Below are 19,014 nucleotides of genomic sequence, written 5' to 3' on the forward strand. Positions count from 1 at the left end.
CGGTTCTGTTCATACCTTTTTATTGACCTCCCTCCTGAAGCTGCTGCCCCCGTGACCCGGATAAGTGGACGAAGACGAGACGAGACAAGACTTAATTCTATGATAATTAGTTTCAAGTACTTCAATTACTTGAGCAGTGAATGGGATCAAATAGTTTTGTATGTAATACTTTTTCTTTTATTGTTTTCTTATGTCTTATCCAAGATTTTGTGTCATCAGAACCATTTTCTGAGTAAAAACAGAATGAACTGAATGATTACTTGATTAACTACATGCTTCTCAGATAGTTTCAATGTTACTTTCATTCATGTTCAGATTCCAAGTGACCTTTTGTATACAGTTGTATTCTCTCCAACTCTTTCTGTGAGTATGAGTCATTAGATGATCTGTTTTTGGACAAGTGGACAATCCAGCTCTGAATATTTTCCCAGCTCTATGCAGAAGCTGGAAATTGTACTGTGAAACTTATATGTCAACAGAGCCTGCAACTCATTTAGTCAAGCTTAGCAGAGGTAGCAACCTATGAGCCTCTTGAACATGCCAGCTGGCAAATGCATTTTTGTGCCTGTCTGCTTAATGTGTTTCAGTTTGGTAGAAGCCAATTTGAGATCAGGAACTGTGGACCATTTGGATCCACTCCAAGAAGAAAGTTGTGGAAATTATTAGGGACAGCTTCTGTGCAGTGAGAGTGTATAGGTCTTGCCCTGTGTTTGAATGGGTTCTCATTATGCTGTGTTTTATTTTGTCAGCATGGCCAAAGTCAAGGTCATGCTTCACAAACACCTCTTGAATAGAGTTGAGTTTTATAGTTATTCTCTCTCGTCAGCTTCTCAGCTTTTGCTGGGTGGTTTCAATCAAGTGATTTGTCGGGCCCAACGCTCTTGATGGTATGTATCTCTGACTCATTCTTGAGGATTACTGGTATGCAGTGTAGTAGTCTACCTAGTAGATTTGCTGGCCTGTTGGTTAAACTAGACCTATTAGTTGACTTTAAAAAATTGTTGAACCCCCTCGTTGAACTCCTAGTGTGTACTTGCATGGAAGGGTCTCATCTCATCTTCTACTACCGCTTATCCTCACTACACAGCAAATTGAGAAGAGTTCAATTCTTCGTGTTAAACTAGACATACACTAGTAGAGTTAATTATACTCTGGGTAGAGTTAATCCATTATAATTAACTCTCAGTCGAGAAATAGTTTTTGTCAAAACCAAGTGTAAAAAGGAAGTGTCACTAAATCAAACCTCTAGGTGTAAGTGTTTAAATATTACTCTAAACTCTGATCCTGTATTTAACACCTCAAGTTTAGTTACTCTTCGGGCACCTGAAATTATTTTGCAGCAATGAGCCATGGAGACTTTACATGTCGCGCTGTTACTAACCACCCAAACACCTGCTTAATGAACTAGAGCTTAGCATGCATGCCTGGCCTCACTGTAACATAGAAAGTGAGTAATGGCAGTAAACAGTACGTTTGGCTTGACGTTTTGGCTGAGTGAGACGAGTCATGCACTTTGTAACCATAGATATAAAACATGATAAGATGATGCTAATGGTTTGGAGTTGCTAGCTAGCATGTTAAAGTGGTGTTAACGCTACATACATACATTGTGCCTTACTGTTGCATGTTCTAATATTTGTGGTGCAAGTTTGAAAATAAATGTTTCCATAAAATGTGATAAGATAATGCTAATGGTTCAGAGTTGCTAGCTAGCGTGCTAAAGTGGTGCCATGTATTTTTTGTAGGATTATATAAGAATTATATTGGCACCTTTTAAGTGTTATGGGGATAACATTTGTGTAGTTAAGAAATAGTCCTCTGAGAGAGTTAATTGCTAACACTACATAGAATTGTTAAAAAAAAAAACTAACACTGGTTGGTGTTAGGCAGTGTGTTACATTTAACTACAAGAAGAGTCAAATTTACACTAACTTAGTGTAAAGGTACCAACACTCGAAAAAGTGTTAAATTAACACTGTGAGGTGTGGACCCATATAGACACTTTAAAAGTGTTAAGATCAACTCTTACAGTGTTAATATGGGTATGCTGATTTTACTGTGTAGGGTCGCGGGGGTTGCTGGAGCCTATCCCAGCTGTTATCAGGCGAGAGAATCTGGGCGCACCCTGGAAAGGTCACCAGTCTATCACAGGGCTAACACAGAGTTTCTACCTGGCTGGCCTTTGGCAGATGGCTCCCACCATATGAGCTGGTTTCAGTTCAAGGTTTCTTCCTGTTAAAAGTTAGTTTTTCCTTGCCACCGTTGCCTTCTTGAGACAACTTGATGTTATATAAATAAAACTGAATTGACTTGAATTTTATGGTGAAATTACCAAATTGACCATCAAAATAAGTAGGCTTCCTTGCATCATCATGGTATTATGACTTTAAATTAGTATATTATAAGGGTTTAATTTGTTAATCTGAAATGCTAGCTCACACTTAGCATCTCAAACCAAGCCCCTAGTAGGTCTGAAAAGGTCAGTCAAAGGAGACACAGTTGCAGCAAAGTTGTTACAAAAACCTTTTTAATAACCAGCTAAACCGAGAAAGTAACGCAGCTCCCACTTAGTGGTGGAAACATGGAACTCAGATAGCAGTTGCCTTTGAATCAACTTGCCGCACCTGGTCCTGACCAACCTACTTGCCAAAATAGGTGATGGTGGCATTGGCAAACTCACAAGTTGCAAGGTTTAATGTGAGCGAAGCATCTTGCAGACATTGAAACACAGCTGACAAAGTTTCCACATGATACTCTCAGTCAGCAGAGTAGACAACCACATCAAGATATGCTTAACAGTTCGCAACTCCGGTCAGCACCTGCTGCATAAGGTGTTGAAAGGTGGTGGGGATATTATACATGCCGAATGCCATCACTGTATACTGCAGGGTTACAAAGGTAGAAATCTCAGAAACCCGTTTCTTTTAAGGGTACTTGCCAGAAACCATTTAGGTCTAGCTTTGTGACATAGTGAGCAGGTCCAACTCTGTCTAGAATATAAGGATAGAAAAGAAAAATACTTTATCCATCCCCTGGGGGAAATTCAAGTGTCCAGTAGCTTGTCCACAAACACACAGACATCAACATAACACACCAACAAAATCACCAGAATCAACAGTGCAAGAAAAAGTGGAAGTATACTGTATATATATATATGTATGGGCTGTCTATGCAATTACAATGACAGTGACAGAAGGAATGTACAGTTTTATCATACTTTTATAATTTTTATAACACTCAATGATTCTGTTAGTTCAATTACAACGTTGTTGTGAGACTTCTTCCAGTATTAACAAAGGAGTAATATTTTGTGTACCTTTATTTTCTACATGTTTTTGCATGTTGAGTAGAACATGCGCATTAGAGATTCTCTCTCAGTGTGCATTTGGACCTGAGAGACATGGGCATGTTGACGAAGAAAATTAGCTTCTAAGAGTTGTTGCAGTATTCAAAAACACAGCATTGCAATGATATGTAAGATGCATAAAGCACAAGCCTGTAAAGCACCTTAGAATTTACGTTACCTAACTGTTCCTTTGAAATGCCGCCACTTGTGTCAAGTCACATTAGGTGAACTAAATCAAGAGAAATTATGAGAAATGTAGTTTTTTTCTGTGATTTGTATAAAATAAATGTTAAGTGCACACCAGGTTAATTATCTGTGATGAATTAGACATGTTAGACAGAGCATATTTAATTAATTATTTTTATTTGTTCTACTTTGTTATTTTATGAATCTTTTGTGGTGCAAGGGGGTGCAAACTGATGTAGTCCCATGTTTAATCATTACAGACTCATTCAGTAAAAGGGATCAAAAGAGAGCTGTGGTGTCATGGTGATTTTGTGACATATTCCAAAAGCGCTACAATGACCTACTGTCAACCTAATAATGCCACTCTTGCTGTCCCAGAAAGATGAGATAGACAGGGTACTGGAGCTAATAAGGCCACTGGCTTAGCATCTTTTTACTGAGAGCATGGCAATCAGCTATGAGGCTTCTTACAAAAAACAGATTCTCCAAGAGTTTCCTGTGCTAGAGCCAGCAGACTCAACAAAACCTGAAGAACCAGCTCCAAGACATATTCAGCAGTAGCCCCACCATGGATACTTGCTACTCACTTACTGTCCAACTGTCTCCCACAATTTCTGAATTCCTCAGTATCAAGTCACAAAGGTTGCTCTTTTGTTTCAACTTTCTGAGATGTGCACCACCTACTAAACAAGATTTATTTCTCTCAAATTCAACAAATGTCTGCTTCTCAGCCTTTGGACACCTTCTAAAACGCTGCCTGTAGGGTTCTGGCACCAGCTCATAAGCCCGCAAAATGGCTGCTTTACAACTTTAGACTCCTGCGAGCACCACCGCAAAAAAAATCAGTTCTGCATCTGTGGTAGTGAGGGATCAGACAGTTGTTTAACACGCTGCACTAAGCATTTGCAGAAAAAGCCCTTCACACACAGCTGACAGGCTAGCAACAGTAACTAAGGGGGACGGGGCTTTTGCGAAAGGTCTTCTGTGTATGTATGATTGGACTGTTGCGAAAGGTCAGTAATGGAGAAGTTTTTAAAAAGAAAACATGAAAATGAGAGTGATGCCAATCCCCCCGACAAAGGCCATTTACACGCAAGTATAACCCTTTATTAAGCCGTGAGCCCAGTGCATTGAGGGTGGGCTAACGCTATTGAACAAAGCTCTTAAAACGAAACATCCTTATAAAAGCAGCCTCTTGTCTTCTAAATGCACCTGGAAGTGAAGTTTCATTGCAGTTTCATTACACAGGTCCCGACCATTGTGTTGTGTTTTAATTGTGTAGTGCCGGTATTATCAGCAAATTCCGTGTTCCCTGCATGTTTTGGGTATCGACAGCAGAATTTGCAGTTCACTGAATTTGTCTCTCTGAAGTAGACTACCCCAGACAGAGGAACTTGCGCAGCCACTCCTCACGAAAAAATAATTTCCTGTCTTTTTTCGCAACGACCGTCTCCTCACAATTTGAGTCGGATTCATTATCAGGAACTGTCTAATCTGTCACTCTGGTGTCCCTTTGACATTGAAAATCCCGAATCGGGTCAACTTGCCTTTGGTGCGCATTCACATCGCCAGAAGTCCCGGGTCAGACCTCCCGTTGTGAGAGCTGCGTGCCTGTTTTTGGCTCCATCTCATATGTCATTGCGTACATGGCAGGTAAACAATGGACAATGGAGTTTATTGATGACCTGAAGAATGGACCTGTCAAACCCCGCTGCTGATATTAGAATAAATCACCATGTCCTGCACAGTGCCTCATATCTGTTTGATATCTTCTACCGAATCTCCTCGGATGCGGCTCATAGATTTCCAATTGCATAATCGTTGAAAAAGTGTGGGATATCACTATAAATGCTCTATATAAACACAGTTGCACATGCATTACCTCATCGTTGCAATTTCCTAAACATGAAGTAGTCCTAATTCACGTATTCACTTGCATTAACAATCGTGTAACAACACATTTGATTTGTTTGATTGAAAAAATTAACAAAAATCTCTGCCCTTCATAGATCAGTCTTTATGGGAGAAGACCAAAACATGTTGTTGAGCTGAAGCTTCTACAATAATACAGTCTGTCAGGCCATCAAGTGACAAGATCAGAATGTAACAGGCAGATACAACATAAGAGCAAAAAATCCGGGTCAACGCGGCATTGCTGTTCACATCGAAGCCGATAAAATCCCGGGTCAACTGCCGGGACATCGATGTGAAAGGGGCATGGGTTTGCTGGGGAGAAAGTAGTGATAGTCCTCCTCGCCGTGGTTTACAAGATGTGCAACCTGTGGATTCGCGCGATAACCCCAAGACCGGCTGCTCTCTGCTCTCTCACACACATACACACATTGACCCTTTTCTTCTTTTGGAGTTAATGGCAGTTCACTTGGTGCCTTACCGTCGACTACTGGGTTGAAGTGCGGAGCAGAAGTTTGTCAGCAACAAACAATATTTAATCATTTTTAAGAAATCGACAAATTTACCATCTCCAATTATAGGGGCAAAAGGGGGGCATGTATTGCATCATTTATTTCACAAGATTTTAACTGTTAAACCATAAAAGGACTTGATTTATATATTCATTACAAATCAAATCAAGACTCAGATCAATTAAAATGAAAGCGTTAATGTTTGAATGGGCCGCGGGCCACTTTGTACTGGGAAAATTGGGCCCAGCAGTCAAAAAGGTTAAGAAACCCTGCGTTAGAACACACTGTAGCAACAGTGTCCAGACATCAAATGTGGTGGCTATACACTGAAAATGAGAAATCTCTTTCTCAGAGAAAGGAGGCACCAACCTTTAACTGTAACTCGAATTCCTGTAAACATAATTGAGCATCTTGAGTGGGTGTCATGATTCTGAGTTTGTCTGTGTTTTTTGATGATCATGTTTCAAATTTCCTGTTTTATTTTGACAAGTCCCTTTTTTTCCAGTTTTGTATTTCTCCCTATGTATTTCCCATAATTGGTTTATTCTTTTGTATTCCCCCGACCCATGTGCATATATATTGGCCTGCCTTTCTTTTTGTCCCTGTTGTGTTAGTTTTGTCTCCATGTCATGCTTTTTTGTGTTTTTGTTCATTCCATGATTTTGCTAGCCCTCCCATGTCTGCAGCACCTTTCGTTAATCATTCAATACTTTTGTTTGAACCCTAGCCTGATCGTTTACTATCCTGCATCTCTCCTAGCCATAAGGACCCCAACTGGTAGATGTATGGACACCATGGAGGCAGGCCTGCTGGCCGGCAGCCTCTGGCGTCCCGCTCTGTGGACCATATGGTGGCGGTTCCCCAGCCTGCCAGCTACCGGCCAGTCAACCCCCAGCAGCCTGTCCCAGTACCTAGGATCAACTCTGCTCCTCTTGCCTGAGCCCATGGTGGCTCCTATTCCCCTCTGTGTTCCTGAGATGGCTCCTGCTCACATCTGTGCCCCTGAGGGGGCCCCTGTGCCTGCTCCTATTTACATGCCTGCTCCTGTGCCAGCTCCTGCACCAGCTCCTGCACTGACTTCTGTTTCTGTGCCAGCTCCTGTTTCTGTGCCTGTTCCAGTGCCAGCTCCTGCTCTGGTGCCATTTCCCATGCTAGCTCCTCCTGTGTTGATACCAGAGCAGCCCATCCCGTCTGCCCATCCTCAGAAGCAGCCTGTTTTGTCTGCCTGGTCATGACCATGTTTTGAGTTTCCTGTTTTGTTTTGTTAAGTCCCTGGGTTTCCTGTTTTGTGTTTTCCCTGTGTTTTCACTTTATTGGCTTATTGGTTTCTCCTTGTGTGCTCCACCCTCTTTAGTTTCACCTGTGTCTCATCTTTCCCTGGCCCACGTGTTTTGTATATATAGCCCTGTCTTTCCCTTTGTTCCCTGTCGCTTTGTTTTTGTCCCAATGTTTTTGTCTTCATGCCATGCTTTTTTGTCTCCTCGCCATGCCCAAGTCTCCATGGCGTGTTTTTTTGATGATTTTGCTTCCCTGCCATGTCTGCAGTGCCTCTCATTTCATCTTCTACTACCCCTTATCCTCACTAGGGTCGTGGGGGTTGCCAGAGGCACAGTACACCCTGGACAGGTTGCCAGTCTATCGCAGGGCCAACAACCATTCACACTCCCACTCACACTTGGGGTCAATTTAGAATCACCAATTAACATGCATGTCTTTGGAGGTGGAAGGAAACCAGAGAACCCAGAGAAAACCCACAGAGACGCAGAGTGCAGTGATTTTGCAGTGAACAAACTACAAACTAACTTACTCTAGAACTTACCTGGTTTCTTCTCTGCCTTTGACTGTTTCCCCAGTTTACGAAAAGCTGACTATTGTTTTTGGCTTTCCCAAGCACGCCAGTGGCCACCCCAGGGTTACCACTCAAAAATAAAGTGAAGGTACACCAACAACCACCGGTGGACTTTAACAGGCAAACTACCACATGTAGTAACATGTGCATGAACCTACTGATTAAAAGCGCGAAAAACGGAGGCCTGGGGGTAAAAAGATAAACTCACCTCCTCCAAACAAAACCTGCTGGCTGCTAAAATAAGAATTCCCAATTCACCTTGTCAAATGCTTTTTCTGCATCCAAAGTGACTATGCTGTTGGTGAGTTTGTATTAGAGGAGTAGTTGATAAGGTTTAATAGTCTGCATAGGTTGTTGGTTGAATGTCTTCCCTTGATAAAGTCGGTTTGATCTGAGGGAATGATATGCAGACTGTTTGTATGTTCTATTATTCTGAAAAATCTGCCAATTGACTTCCACTCATCACGTCTGTAACTTGTTGCTAGCTTAAAGCTTTATATTGTACATTTTTAGGTGAATATTGTACATTTTTCTATTATCTATATTTTGTGTTTTGTGATGATGAGAGATAGAGCTGAGAGTTGGACTTTATTTTGATGGGAACCACATGTGTTGGGAAAAAGTTAAGAAATTAACATAAAATGGACATCCAAGCTAAGGCATCTAGCATTTCTGAATGCCAGCCTGCATTAAGGACTTTTTGAGTGTCATAATCTTAAGGCTTTGGCCTGTATTATTTGATTTGTTTGCAGTTGTGCAGTTGTTCATTAAAAGCTTTGACTTAAATGTTGAACAACAGTAATCAGGCTTTATGAAAACAGTGCATAAAAATTGCTTATCAACACACAAGCCATTCATAATCGCTAAATAAGGATGAAGTAGAAGGTCCTCTTAGCTTCATCAAACCATGACCTCCAGCTTTTGCTGGGTACACACGCGTGTACACAATACAATACAATACTGTAGAAAAAATACTGTAATTTTTCCACTGGCCAATGTTTAGGTCTGAAATGCTTAAACTATATGGTTAATTATAAAACAGATAACACAAGTGATACACTTGAGTTTAAATGTCTTCACTTGTAAATAATACTACAGAGCTGCTGTGATGTATGCTGACATGGCAACCACGGCATTTCACTAATTGGTATTTCCATGCAACATATGTGAAATAAAAAAGTGCAACTTCTGGGAAATATTAACAAAAACTTAAATAACTTTTAAATTGTAGCTTTAGCCGACAATCTTCACTTACTGAAACTATGACAACTGATGCACTTGAGAAAACTCAAATTTGTGTCTAAAGACCCTCACCATACAGTGGCTGGGAGGTGCAAATCAACATTACAAACTGTGAAACACAAAGCTTAAGATAAAATTTACATTTTAGAAAACTTTTTTCATATCATAAAACAAAATTACATTACCATTACAACACATTTACAAGTCCTGAAACAAATGTACATTTCAGGAAAACAAATTTCAAAGACAGGGGAAGCGGATTTAAATGCAAGGGTGAAAGGAAGAGGTGAAGAAATTAGTGAAAACTGGAAATTCTAGTGGTAGACATGTGGTATTTCTAAATGCCATCCTGCACTTAAGATTTTTATGTGCTTTGGCCTGTATTTGTTTGATTTGATTTCAGTTGTCCTATTTTGTCATGTATATGAACAGTTTCTAAAATGTGTTTTCATTGATAATTCATACGTGTCTGTTAATAATGTTATTCATGTTGTCACTTCAGACTTCAAATGATCGTAGGTTCTATTGTCCTTTTGCATGACCCATATTTAGGGTCGCAAAGGTAGCAAATCCATTCAGGGTAAAACAGCTCAACTGTCTGGCAGTGCTATTTATGTTTGCAAGTACAGCCGTATCTGCATAGATCTTACACCTAGGGTAGCAATCCTGAGTATGTATTCACAGTAGTCTTTATATTGTCTGAATGTGTTTTCATTTTTTTTTGTGTGTGTGTGTGTGTGCATAGATTTGATTTGCCGATGTCTTTGTATGTTGCAGTTTCACACTTCTCAATGTTATTAAATGGGTGGACTAGAAACATCTGTCTTCACAGTCTTAATGTTAGGTCAGAGAAACATCCCAAAGACGGAATATGTCCATTTAAGTCTTTGATTAAAATAAATTTAAATTAGATCATTTGATTCAGTCTGTGGAAGAGGAACATCTCTGTTGCATCAACGTGGCTGGCTGCAGCTGCAGTACAATGGGATTCAAGCTTAATAATGTTTATGAGGGCTTCAATGTATCACTGAATCAATCAGCTTCTGGTAGCCAACATACTTACTGCTAGCTAGTGTGTTTTTTGTTTTTTAAAAAATCGCAGGAAGAAATTTTTAAAAATGTATTTATATCTATCCCAGCAGCAGATCCATCATACGCAATGCTTAGATCTTGTTTGACATATATAGCACAGGCAGATGAGAAACATTTCTAGTGATTTCATCATCATCTCACACCATCCAGCTGAAAGACTAGAGCTACCACGCTGCTTTTACATTCATATCTCTACCTGTGTGTACTTTATGTAGGTACACATCCTTTTTCATTTGTTACTCTAGAATATTGTGCAGTTGCACATTGGCAGAATATGCCAAATAACATGAAATAACATGTTAGGACGTGTTCTCAAACTGGCTGCATAGAAATAGAAACATTTCAGGATTGTGATACATTTATCTTCTAACATATCATATTTGGAGAGCAAAGTCGATTTCACAAGTTAGAACCACACCACTGAATGAGATATACAGTATATGATGAAAGGTATTGGTCCATCCTAGCACAGAGCCCCATTATATCACTTTTGTAAAAGTGAAAGGATCCTTGATTACAAGGACAATCCCAATGATGCTTTCTAGTCTCTAGAATCGAATATAGTGTGATAATGTGTTAAACGAAGCACTGAGATCTAGCAAACATAGAGGCAATATGTTTTTAAGCCTGGTGCCTAGGGCAATGACAGGTTTGTTTTTATTATGTACTGTAAAATTGTGCCAAAAAAAAAAGAAAAAGAAAGAAAAAAAACTGGTCACTTAACTTCTTAGCAGTGTTCTTCTTTTAAAGGCTTAATTGCAGCAACCCTAAAAGACTATGGTATGTAACCTTTTATGAAATATTATCTCATCTGATGGTAGTGTTAATTAATTGATAATTTAATTGGGATGGAATCAAATAGACAGGTGCAGATGCTGTGAAACTTTTATCTCAAACTATGTATTGGAGAGAAGCTGTCCATATGGGGTCCCATATCAGTTTCTAAAGCCACTGTAGTTATTGATAAACCTTATAGTGCAAGTAGTGGGAAGGATGGCTTGAATTCTTTCTCTAATGGCCTCAATTTTATGTAATGGTTCATGAAGCTATTATTACTGAGTAAAAGTAATGGAAGCCTCAACCCAGCTATAGCTAAGTCTGGCCACAGGGCAGAAAATATGTTTTTAAACACTTTCCATGCTGGTTGGACTTCAATTTTAAAGTGGAAAGTCACTGTCTTTCCAGCTTTGGGCTGTTTGCCTTAAAGTTTTAATATGTGAAGTAACCACAGAGCTAGATGAATTTCTTTTTCAGCAGTAGCACTCAACAAGGCTGCAGTGCTATCAACAAATAATCAGTTTGTGTGGGACTGCAAACTTGATTGCTGTTTTCCATTGTACTGGCAAACAGCACTGAAGTGCAAGCGTTTTTTGTATTTTTTCTTTTCTGAGTTTCACACAGATGCAAACAGAAGCTCCTGCTTTGCTACTCGACTGAGTGAGATGATGTTGATGACGGAGATGATATGGAGTGAATAAAGCTGTCAATCTGGAATCTGTATTTTTTAATAGATACACTCAGATATCCCACCAAGAGAAAAAAATATTGATGGAATGTCTAGGTTGAATGATTCTGATCAAAATCTTATCCTATCACAGTACTTAGAGGTTAAAAGACTTATAAATAAATAAATGTCAAAATGAGCCAGTATTTTGAATGGCTCTTTCAAATGACCAGATCCATAAGATCTGGCTCACTCCATACCCATATATCCCATCTATTGCCAACATGTACATGAATGTTAGACGTCACTCACAAAAATTATTTTATCTGTAAGGTCCATATAACTGGTAAAGTGAAAGTAAATCTAGCTGCTGAGTTCCCAGAAAGTCAGTCACACATGTAAATAAGCCAGTAGGTATCCCAGAGGGATAAGGTATTGGGGATATGCCTTAGGGATAAGGCATTAGGGATATAAGATATCCCTAATGCATTCAGCCAAATGCCCATTCCAGGCAGTTAAATTACTGTATTGAAGGCTGAATGATGAGTATGTTTTGATAGGTCTAAGTGATGACCATCTTCTCTTTATTCCACCTCTGTTTCTATCCATATGAATACGCTCCTCTTCCCAATTTATTGCAAAATAAAAGTGATATTTCTGAAATTTTGATAAATGTTTCCATTGAAAGGTGTTTTGTGAACGAGCTGTAATTTTCATGAAGTCTCGTCTTGCAATATCCTATTATTCTCTTAAAATTCTTAAATTTGTCATGTGAGACCTCACGTTTAGAAATATGGACTGCAAATGAACTGTTCACATGACCTCCTGCATGGGGGGATGGGGGAATTGCAGAAAAAGTATTTTATTTTAAGTTTAGGAAAAGTTTAGTAAAAGTGTTTTAGCGAAATTTGAGAGGTTTGTTGAAATGTAAGCGTTTCCATTACAAGTTTTTATTGTGGTATTTAGGTTTTGGGCATAACAAGTTAATTTCGTCGTTCGACGAAATTCTCTCAAATTAAATATCTTGAGATAACAAGTCAGCAGCTGCTAAATGTAACTAATAAAGACAGCGGCACTGATGCCTCCCAGCGAGAAGGTCAGGGTTCGAGTCCAGCTTGGGCCTTTCTGGGTGGAATTTGCATGTTCTTGTGTGGGTTTTCTCCGGGTCCTCCGGTTTCCTCCCACCTCCAAAGACATGCTTGTTAGGGTAATTGGTAACCCTAAATTGATCCTAGGTGTGTGTGTGAGTGTGAATGGTTGTTTGTCTATGTGTTAGTCCTGCGATGGTCTGGCGACCTGACCAGAGTGTACCCCGCCCCTCGCCCGATGACAGCTGGCATAGGCTCCAGCAATCCCAGCACCATTGTGAGGATAAGCAGTAGTAGAAGTAACATGTTGCTTTTAAGTAATCAGGTAAGTAAAGTTACTCTAAAGGAATAATCAGGATTACTTTTTCAAGTTAACTGTGGCGACACTTGTCATATGAGTTGTCTGTTATTATTTGAATACTATAATCTGAAGGTGGGAGTTTTTGTGTTCTTGTTACGTCAGAACTGTCTTTTTATGCATATTTCAAGGAGCTCATTGTTACACAGCAAGTAGCCCAGAAAGGACAAACCAAACCAAACTGCCAGTAGAGAGGGCCTTTTGTGTCTTTTGGGGGTTTCAGAGGGCAATGTACACTTACATGCGTGGGAAGGAAGGTAACAGGAAGTGTAGCTCTAAGTGTAGCAGGCAAACGGGGTGGATTTTATAAAAGGGGCAGGGAGGCTCATATGGGCCTTTCTTCCTCCACTGATTCACCTGAGAGAGCAGCTGAACCAAGGCTTTGTTTGGAGTAGAGTTGGTAGGCTCTATTTGTTTTAAATGTTTGAAAGCACGATTTCAATCACCTGGTCACTAGAGAACCATAAAATTATTATTTAGCTCTGACGACATGACCGATTGTTTAAAGACATCAACCAAGAACTGCAGAGAGACTGTACATATTTTAAAATTGATTTTATTCCCTCAAAAACAAAATTAACATTATTAACAGGGTATTCCTGTCAATTTTGTGTTCATCAAAATATCTGCAGACCTTGCAAAATATGGTCTATATGAAAAAAATCCTTTCTATATGTGAACCACTCAAACTGATCACAGCTGTTTGGAAAAGCAATTGAATTTTCCAGAAATTTGCAACTGTGACAAACACATTACAGAATGCCCATTCTGCCAAATGTCCACCCTTTTATCTCCGTTTGAGTCCTCAGTTCAGACTACAGCTAATCTGCATTATTCTATCCCAAAGCTGTATTAAAAACTTGATGGAAATGTTGCTGTTTTCAAAGTCAACAGTACCACAAATTATCTTACAAATTGGAAAATAATATACCAACTGCAATTTCCACTAAATCTGGCTATCTTCTTTTTATTCAGAATGACTACTCAGTTACTTTGAATTGTGCATGTCTATGGAGGACTCCAATAGAATAGATGTTCTCTTTACCAAACATTTAGATAGCTGGCACAAGTTCTCATTTGCCTCTTGTCAAACCCCTATTCCTTAATTCCTCTATCACCCTCCTGCACCCTGCCCTCTCTCCCCTCATCTTTACATCCCTCTGTGCCCATTTCAATACCAGCTCACAGAGAAGGCGCCAGTGACAAATATACAGCCACACAGTAAATCCAACATATTTTGAAACTGTTGTATCTGCAATGGCCTGTAGAATTAGGCCATAACAAGAGTGGAGGTAGAGAGGGCCAGTTGTGTTTTACAGTCACTGACATAACTGAATAATGAATCAGAAAAGTGTTGTGGCACACTTGTCTGGGGAATAAAATGTGGATGCTTTATTTACTGGATGATTCAGAGGGAAAATAATTTATCAAAAGACAATGTATTGACTCGTCTTGATTAAAGATGGGATTTGTGGATTTGTGACTCTTTGAAGGGAGCCAGATCTTGTGGATCTGTTCCTTTCAGAAAGACATTCAAAAGACTGCCTTATTTTGATGTTTATTTCTTTGTAGGATGCCAGTCAGGGGGTAACTTATTTTATGCAGGAAATAATCACTGGGATGTCCCACCAATGTCTATTGGGATATACACATTTACATATAAATGGGCCAGTACTCTATGACACGCATGGCTCAATTTTCCCCTTTCCCCTGTCCCCTGTCGATTCATAAGGGCCTACATTACCTAGTGTCACCCGCCTCTTCCACTCCTTACTGGTATTATGCAATTCTCATTTTTCTCAACTTCTCAAAATATCTGCTGACCACCAATGTGAGAAAAACTTCCAAAGTTATGATCTATATCTGAATAAGTGTACTGATGTAAACTGCAGTTATTGTCATGAAGTTCATTAAGAAAACCTCTTGTATTGTGACCACACCAAAAATTATTGTTTGTCTTTACTTACTAACAAAAAATAACATTATTTGATGAGGAAAACAATTGAGAATATACGTGCCAGAGATGAGATGAGAACAGATATATTCAACTCATTGCTGACCTCTGGAATATGACAGCTGTCTGCACAGTCTGCCAAATTCTCCTCCCCGTGAAGGAAAATAGGAGGATTTGGACAGAAAGTGTGATGGGAAGAAGACAACCAGTGCCATTCATGTATTTAGCAGACTACTAATCAAAAACTGGTACCTATTTGCCTCTTGGAAAGCATGTGCATATCCGCTCAAGTATGAGGGTTCTAGTTCTACTCCTCGTCTATTTAGGCTAAACCTATACCTGTATGTATAAAACATGTACAGCATGTACTGTAAGCCTACCTACCCTAATCTCAAAGACCTGATCTGAGTCTAGGAGAATGAGTAGGGTCCGCTGAAAGATAAGCTATCATCAACTTTGGTATAGCATTTTGGTTTGTAATTATGTTCTGACAAATTCTACAGCTTATTATTTACATAATATTTTTATCAACAAAGTTGACACTGTGTTATTACTGTCACTTTGAATGCACTTATCAGCAACAACTGCAATTAAGCGTTTGCAAAACTTGCAATGAGTCTTTTACAGCACTGAGGAGGAATTTTGACCCACTCATCTTTGCAGAATTGTTTTAATTCAGCCGCATTGGAGGGTTAGGTTTTCGAGCCTTTCTAAGGACATACCACAGCATCTCAAGAGAATTCATGTCAGGAATTTGACTAATTGGCTAATTCAATACAATTCAGTTTTATTTATATATATCATTATTGATATCATTACAAATTGTCTCAAGACAATTTACAAAATCCATCCTGAAACCTCCAGAGCAACCCCGAACGGTTGCAAGGATAAATTCGCTTTTCACATGGAGACCCATCTGCCTAAGGCCAGACGGAGAAGAGAACGGCAGGAGAAATGAGATCAACATACATCTGTCATAGATACATACATCTGACTAAGGCAAACATGTACAATCCACTTTTTCTTCAGCCATTCAGAAGTGGACTTGGTGGTGTGTTTTGGATCATTGTCCTGCCGAAGAAGTCAAGTTATCTTCGGCTTCACAAACAGATGGCCTGACATTCTCCTTCAGGATTTTTTGGTAGACAGCAAAATTCATGTTTCCATTTATCACAGCAAGTATTCCAGGTCTTAAAGCAGCAAAACAGCCCGAGACCATCACACTATCACCACCATATTTTACTGTTGGTGTGATCCAAAAGGCGTTGAATAAAGGCAACTGGACTTGTAGAATTTCTTGTAGAAGACATTTCGCCACTCATCCAAGTAGCTTCTTCAGTTCAGTTCAGTTTCGCCACTCATCCGAGTGATGAGTGGCAAAACTGAACTGAAATGTCTTCAAGAAAGTCCAGAACATTCACATAATGGGACACACACCTTCCAAAATGTTCAACTTTTGTCTTATTAGTCTACAGAGATTTTTCCCAAAGTGTTGGGGCTTATCAAGGTGTTTTCTGGCAAAACTGAGACAAGCCATTATGTATGGTCTTTTGTGATCTCTTGGCTGAGTAGTGGCTGTGCTCTTGGGGTAATTTTGGGAAGTTTCACCACTGATCCGTGTTTTCACCATTTGTGGATAATGGCTCTTACTGTGGTTTGAGTCCCAATGCCTCAGAAATGACTTTATAACCTTTTCCAGACTGATAGATCTCTTTCTCCTTTGTTCCTGGATCTTGGCATGATGTCTAGCTTTGAGGATATTTTAGTCTACTTCACTTTGTCAGGCAGGTCTAACTTCAGTGATTTCTTGATATATATGATAATTATTATTATATTGTTAGATTCTACACGTTTCCTTCAGCTTGATATATGTATCTATGACAGAAGTTTGTTTATCTGTTTCTCCTGTTCTTCATTCCTCTATATTCTCTGTTTCTACCCGGCTGGCCTTCAGCAGATGGTTCCCTCCATATGAGCTGTGTTCTGCTCAAGTTTTCTCCCTGTTATAAGGGAGTTTTTCCTTGCCACTGTCGCCCTCAGGCATGCTCTGGAGGTTGCAGGCACTGTAAGGCGTCTTGAGACAATTTGTATTGTTACTGTCGCTATATAAATAAAACTGAATTGAAAATATATATATATAAAGAGAAAATATCCAGTGAGCGACAGCTGAACGGGCAGACTAGTATATAGTCTTTATTCTTCGTGGCATACTTTCAACAAGATGTTGGAAACATTCCTCAGAGATTTTGGTCTATATTGACATGGCAGCGTCACACAGTTGCTGCAGATTTGCCAACTGTACATCTGCAAATCTCCCGTTCCACCACATCCCAAAGATGCTCTATTGGATTGAGATCTGGTGACTGTCACGTTCAAGAAACCAGTTTGAGATGATATGAGTTTTGTGACATGTTGCATTATCCTGCTGGAAGTAGCTGTCAGAAGATGGTACACTGTGATCATAAAGGGATGGACATGGTCAGCAGCAATACTCAGCTAGGCTGTAGAATTTAAACAATGCTTAATTTGTACTAAGGATCCCAAAGTGTGCCAAGAAAATATCCCCACATCATTACACCACCACCAGCCTGAACCGTTGATACAAGGAAGGATGGATGCTTTCATGTTGTCCTGCCATCCGAATGTCACAGCTGAGGTCGAGACTCGTCAGACCAGGAAACATTTTTCCAATCTTGTATTCCCCAATTTTGGTGAGGCTGTGTGAACTGTAGTCTCAGTTTCCTGTGCTTAGCTGAGAGGAGTGGCACCCGGTGTGGTCTTCTACTGCTGTGGCCCATCTTCTTCAAGGTTGGACGTGTTGTGCGTTCAGAGATGGGATTCTGCATTCCTTGGTTGTGACGAGTAGTTATTTGAGTTACTGTTGCCTTTCTATCATCTCCAAACAGTCTGCCCGTTCTCCTCTGACCTCTCACATCAACAAGCCACTTTCGTCCACACAACTGTTACTCACTGGATATTTTCTCTTTTTCGGATCATTCTCTGTAAACCCTAGAGATGGTTGTGTGTGAAAAACCCAGTAGATCAGCAGTTTCTGAAATTCTCAGACCAGCACGTCTGGCACCAACAACCATACCACGTTCAAAGACTTTTTTCCCCATTCTGATGCTTGGTTTGAACTTCAGCAAGTTGTCCTGATCACCTCTACATGCCTAAATGCATTGCATTGCAGCCATGTGACTGGCTGATTAGCTATACAAATTGATTGGTTAAAAGACACCAATACAACCATATCCACCTAGCGATCGCCCAGATCGCAGCATGTAAAGATGGTGTAAATTCTAACATAGATGGAACACAACCTTAAACACACATTGTTTAAGGTTGATATAAAATTGCAAAACATTACCATAACATTACTGATATACTGATATTACAGATATAGACCCTTTTAACTCCACACAGCTACTTGCTGGAATACATATCCAGCTTTGCCCACACACACACACTTCCTGTTTTTTAATCCATATATAAAATAACATGTACACACAATAACACACGTCTGTTCACTACAGGATCAAGGCTGTATATAGGATAGAATATAAGAACAGAAGGAAAAGAGTACAGCATAAGAGGTCGAGAGAAGGATGTGAAGAGAGTACATGAGTTGCTGATGGAAGGAAGTAGACAGGTATCATCACAACAAGAGATGTCATATCTAGAACTGTAATGGGTCAGACATTCTGATGCACAGTAGTTAGCCATTCACCTAACACACTGTTTAATACATGTAATTAAAAATAAAATCTGTGGCGTTCTTATCAGTCAGATAAAGATATGTGCTCTATTATTATAAAACACACTGAGTTGGAGGGAAAAAAACATCATGTAGTACAAAGACACTAACCCGCTGCCTCGTCTTGTGTTATCAAAAATATAGCACATTTTTACATAAGGTTAATGAAATGGTAACAATCAACATATGATTCATGTGAATATTGAATAATCACTTACTTTTAAAAGCTGATTGATATCTTACATGTATGGATATGAAAATATCAAAGAAAGACTATA

At 39.6% G+C, this 19,014-nt stretch overlaps 1 protein-coding gene across 2 annotated transcripts in view; it reads right to left on the reverse strand.

Moving 5' to 3' along the window:
- LOC125000614 (muscarinic acetylcholine receptor M4-like) overlaps nt 1–19,014 on the reverse strand; it is a 40,601-nt gene that overhangs the window by 20,878 nt on the left and 709 nt on the right. The gene's annotated exons all lie outside the window — the stretch shown is intronic.

The sequence above is a fragment of the Mugil cephalus genome, chromosome 23, assembly GCF_022458985.1.
Source record: "Mugil cephalus isolate CIBA_MC_2020 chromosome 23, CIBA_Mcephalus_1.1, whole genome shotgun sequence".
NCBI lineage: Eukaryota > Metazoa > Chordata > Actinopteri > Mugiliformes > Mugilidae > Mugil > Mugil cephalus.